The sequence below is a fragment of the Zingiber officinale genome, chromosome 11B (genome assembly GCF_018446385.1).
Source record: "Zingiber officinale cultivar Zhangliang chromosome 11B, Zo_v1.1, whole genome shotgun sequence".
Lineage (NCBI taxonomy): Eukaryota > Viridiplantae > Streptophyta > Magnoliopsida > Zingiberales > Zingiberaceae > Zingiber > Zingiber officinale.
The window spans coordinates 40,477,375-40,483,222 of NC_056007.1; the positions used below are offsets into that span (position 1 = coordinate 40,477,375).

The 5,848-nt window shown below is 44.9% G+C and overlaps 1 long non-coding RNA gene across 1 annotated transcript; it reads right to left on the bottom strand.

Annotated features, from left to right (window-relative positions):
• Positions 1-488: 488 nt before the first annotated feature.
• Positions 489-974, bottom strand: LOC122033663. The gene is made up of 3 exons (XR_006126609.1): positions 886-974; positions 702-786; positions 489-508 (listed from the first exon to the last, which is right to left on the bottom strand). It is a non-coding gene; the product is annotated as an uncharacterized LOC122033663 (long non-coding RNA).
• Between the last annotated feature and the right edge of the window lie 4,874 nt (positions 975-5,848).

Here is a 5,848-nt window from a genome sequence, read left to right on the forward strand (position 1 = left end):
ATGAAGTAACCGCCACACACTGTCGATATACCACTAACCCATGGGTGGTGGTGGTGTGTGAAGTAACTGTCGATGGGCTCAACCATAGTGGAGCCGACAATCGCACAACATGCAAACATGATGCATGACACTAAGCATGGCAATCTCATGAATAGCATAGCAAGATCCATACATAAATACAAGGTGTACCACAAGTCAATGTATCAAATGGAAGGTACACAAACAGATAGGGTATCATATAAAACCCTAGGTCCGAACATGATGTATCACATGGTTGGGTCACTACCGAAAGCATGTATGGTCGATAAATAATAACATGCAGTGCAAAATAAATAAACAAACAACATGTAACAGATCATGTAGTGACCAACCGAATAAAATGGAAAACACAATTCTTGCTATATGTTAAACACTTTATTATGTATATCAAAAGACATAAGTCAAAGTACCCGCGTCCAATAAGAAATGGTCCAGTCTGACTCCGAGATGCTCGTCTCGAATCAAAGTCCTGTGTTAAATCACACAGTTTAGCTAATTTAATTATAAACAAATAGCTAAACAAATTCCTAACCCACTGACCAGTTATGGTTAGTTTCATTAACCCCAATTACACCATTACATAACTTCCGAACCTAAATTATTAATTATTACTAACTCAACTAGCAATAATCTACCACAAATATCAAAACCATAATCCTTACCTCTAACTCTCCTTCAGTCGTCTGTGATGGCAACTGATCCGATTCACAACGGAAAGATCGGAATCCAGCAACTTCAGACCGTTCGCTGCCAATTGGAAAACAAATTCCAAATCCAACTTAGTAGAAAACCTTATAGTAGTATACCTAAATCCATATCACTGTTGACCTTAACAAAAATCCTTACCTAACTCATAGTTGTGCTTGTTGATCCACCACAAAGAAGGATTGATCAATAACAGAGAAGAACATCCAAGCTCTGCACTGCTCGGAAGGATAGAGGTGTCGGAAAGGATTTACAGCGGTGCTGCTCGGTCAACAGTCGGGGTGGTCGAAGTGGCTCGGGAGCAAGTGTCGGCTAGGGCACAGGGAAGGACTCGGCAGTGGCTCTCGTCGTCGGCGCAGAAGCTAGGGCACAGAAGAACCCAAACAGTGGTACTCGAGTGCCGGCGATCGGGGGTGGCCGGCGCTACTCAAGTGGCTGGCGTCGGCTAGAGGAAAAAGGTAGCAGGAACTCAGCCGGCGGCAGATTAGGGCAAGGAGATAGTCCGGTTCGATTGTGCTCGTGCGGCGTCGCCGGAGGGAGAAGAAGAAGAAGTGGAAGGGAGGATGAAGTAGGAGGAGAGGAGGAAAACCGCCGGCCCGGCGGTTAGGGCTCGGACGAGATCGGCGGCGTCGGGGAGAAAAGAGGGCGCGCGGGCACGGCTCGGCAAAGAAGAAAAACGGCAACAAATGTAAATAAAAAGGAATAAGAAAATAAAAGGAAAAAGATTATATAAATATAATCTTCTCCTCGCTTAAATAGGGTAGCCTAAACAGATTTTTTTTTCCCCGTTAACTCGTTCGTACGAGCTCCGAAAAATTCCTGAAAAATTTCCAAAAATTCCAGAAAAATCCCTTATTAATATTCGCCTATTTTCCGATATTTTACATTCTCCCCCACTAATAAAAATTTGGTCCCCAAATTTCGTTATCTACCATCAGCAAGTACTAACAACAGATTTAAAGTATAAATGCTGAACGGTAAACAAATCACATACCTCAAGTGAAAAGATGGGGATATCGAGCTCGGATCGTATCCTCAAGCTCCCAAGTAGCCTCCTCGTCTGAATGATGCTGCCATCCGACTTTAACCAGCCGGATAGTCTTGTTCCGCAACTGACGCTCTTTCCGGTCCAGAATCCGTACCGGAATCTCCTCATATGTAATATCAGGCTGAACTGGAACTGGAATATCTGCCAGCACATGCATCGGGTCAGGTAAATACATCGTGGACGCCTGCCAGGGACGGTGGTAATGCCAGTCGGTAAGCTACTGCTCCAATCCTCTCCAAGATCTCGAAAGGACCAATATACCGCGGAGCTAGCTTACCTCTGATGCCAAATCTCTTCACCCCTTTCGTGGGTGAAACTCGCAGAAATACATGGTCACCTACAGAGAACTCTAGTGGTCTGCGTCTCCGATCAGCGTAACTCTTTTGACGATCCTGCGCCTCTGACATCCTCCGTCTGATAGTACGGACTAACTCTGCATCCTGCTGAACTCTCCGAGGTCCCAACAACTGAGCCTCTCCAACCTCATCCCAAAGGACGGGTGTCCGACAAGGCCTACCATACAACGCCTCAAACGGTGCCATCTTGATAGCCGAATGAAAGCTGTTGTTGTAAGCAAACTCTACTAACGGCAGATGGTCCTCCCAACTGCCTCCAAAATCCATAACACAAGATCTCAGCAAGTCCTCAAGAGTCTGAATAGTCCGCTCTGACTATCCATCTGTCTGTGGATGGAAAGCTGTACTAAGTCGGAGCTGTGTGCCCAAGGCCTGCTGCAGACTCTGCCAGAAACGAGACGTAAACCATGGATCTCTATCTGAAATGATACTCAACGGAACACCATGTAGTCTGATGATCTCCCGGCAATACAGATCTGCCAATCGATCCAAGGGATCAGTCCTCCGGATCGCTAAGAAATGCGCGGATTTGGTTAATCGATCAACGATTACCCAAATCGCGTCATGGCCTCGTCGTGTCCTCGGCAATCCTACCACAAAGTCCATGGTAATGTGATCCCACTTCCACTCAGGAATAGGAATCCGCTGAATCTGAGTGCTCAGCCTTCACCTGCTGACAGACAAGACATCTAGCTACGAAATCGCGATGTCTTTCTTCATACCGTTCCACCAGGGAACGTCTCAAGTCTCGATACATACGGGTCCCTTTGGATGGATCGCAAATCGAAAGCGGTGTGCCAAGTAGCCCCTGTAAGACCGGATGAGACCGAGGTACGATAATCGCCTCCACTGTAAACTCGCCTAAGCTATCCGATCGCCAATGAACCGACAATGCCGATCACCACTGAGCCTCTCGGATCTTCGCCCCGATCGACGATCGAGCAATCATAGTAACAAGAATACCCCGCTCTGTCGATCCCTGCTCCTCAAGGTCTAACTCAAAGAAAGTCTGTATCTGAAACTCGGTGGCAAGCCAAAGTCCCTCTGGACTTCCTGCTGAGTGCATCGGCAACCACATTAGCTTTCCCCGGGTCGTAGCTAATGGTACAATCGTAGTCCTTCAGGAACTCCATCCATCTCCTCTGTCGGAGATTAAGCTCCTTCTGAGTGAAAATGTATTTGAGACTCTTATGATCAGTAAGAATCTCAAATGTAATACCGTACAAATGATGTCGCCAAAGCTTCAGAGCAAAAATGATGGCGGCTAACTCTAGGTCATGAACTGGATAGTTCTTCTCATGCTCCTTCAACTGACGAGAAGCATAAGAGACTACTCTGCCGTGCTGCATCAGAACAGCGCCCAAACCCTGAAGAGATGCGTCGGTGTAAAGTACAAACCCATCCTCTCCAGAAGGTAAAACCAAAACTGGAGCCGACACTAATCTCCGCTTCAGCTCCTGAAAGCTGGTCTCGCAATCCTCGGTCCACGTAAACTTCACGCCTTTCCTGGTAAGGCGTGTCAGCAGCATAGCAATACGCGAAAAACCCTCGACAAAACGTCGGTAATATCCGGCCAATCCCAGAAAACTGCGGATCTCCTGAACTGACTTCGGCTGCTCCCAACTAGTGACAGCCTCGATCTTCTGAGAATCCACTGAAATACCTCTACTAGAAACCACGTGTCCCAGAAAACCGACTGAGGATAACTAGAATGCACACTTGCTGAACTTTGCGTACAGCTGATGTCGTCTAAGAATCTCCAAGACTATGCGAAGATGCTGTACGTGCTCCTCCTCGGAATGAGAGTAGACCAATATGTCATCAATGAAAACGATAACAAACTGATCCAAATACTCCAGAAATATGCGGTTCATCAAGTCCATAAACACCGCTGGAGCATTGGTAAGCCCAAATGGCATTACCAAAAACTCATAATGACCGTATCGAGTACGGAAAGCTGTCTTCTGAATATCTGAGTCTCTGACTGATGATATCCGGATCGCAGATCAATCTTAGAATACACTGATGTACCTCTGAGCTGATCAAACAAATCCTCGATCCGTGGTAAGGGATATTTATTTCTAACGGTCACTGCATTCAGCTGTCTGTAGTCAATACATAACCTCATGGTGCCGTCCTTTTTCTTGACAAATAACACAGGAGAACCCCATGGAGAAACACTAGGGCGAATGAATCCCCTATCCAAAAGCTCCTGGAGTTGAACCTTCAGCTCGTTCAACTCCTTTGGTGCCATACGATAAGGAGCTTTCGATGCCGGTGCGGTTCCCGGAATCAACTCAATAGCGAACTCCACTGGCCTTCTGGGAGGCAAACCTGGCAGCTCCTCTGGAAATACATCTGGGTACTCCCGGACTACAGGAACGTCGGAGAGCTGCGAACTGCTGCTGTCCTCAGTACTGATCAAAGATAACAGAAAACCCTGAGCCTGTATCGCCGAAATGATCGATAAGCCGTCGTCTCTGATGCCAGTGAAATCCCACGAGGGTTGGTTCGGAGGCCGAAATGTGACCACCCTCGTCTGGCAATCAACTGTGGCATGATATGCTGACAAACAGTCCATGCCAAGAATAATATCAAAATCGACCATTTCTAACACTAAAAGATCCACTGTAAGTATTAGGTTGCCAAAATCTAACGGGCAACCTCTGACCTCCTGGGTGACGTCCAATGAATCACCGGACGGTAGGGAGACGGTCAATCGTTGGGGTCCGAAAGTGGGTAATCTATCAATATCCCTCATAAATGCACGACGCTCCAACCAATTGAGCTAATAGGTTATTCTCTAGCCTACCATGCTCAGTGAATTAAATATTGGTGCCAATACATATTAATTAGAAACATTTTCATGGAATTCAAACAGCACAAATTAAATTGCACTACACAATGTTTCCAATTCAGATGTATCCAAACAAAAAGACCAACATCTAACTGGCATATATATCAAAAGGTACATCCTTCAATGAAGCGAGCAGTATTGCATAATAAACCATCCGATATAATTTTTTTCTCTTGCAACTGTGATAATGCATGAGTTCCCAACATGACATTTGTATCCTTGCAAAGGACCATGTAAATTTCTCATGGAAATATTGCAGGGCTTGATTGTCTTCATAGTGAGAAAGAGACTTCTGTATCAAAATAAATACAGAAAATATTAACTAGGCCACACCGCCTTAATAGCATGGAACCAGTTGTCAAACAAAGTCCGGATACATTAGGTATCATCAAGTGAAGGATTTCCTAACTCTTTTGCTACTGAACATATTTGATCAGCAACCTTTAGACTAACAAAGTAACACTTGTCTACTATTCCAAGATTTTGTACGTTGTTGGAAATGCATTCATGTTGCATTCATTTAATCTGCACAAAGGAAATGGGAAGCGGTTTGATGTATAGCTTATATGTTCATTGTGTCAGAAGTTTAGAGATATCTATTTAATACACGGGATAGCTCAGAAGTTTCTTACTCACTTCCTCACAGTGACTCCATTATCTATCATGTGTTCCTACTTAGCTATCATATAACAACCTCTACAAGAACCCCACCAAATCCATTTGCATAACTACTGGAAATCTTTATAACTACATAGTATTAACACAATATGCATATGATATGTAATTATAACTGCGATGGTCTAATTGAGGTCATTCTTACTTCTATAAAGCATCACACCATAT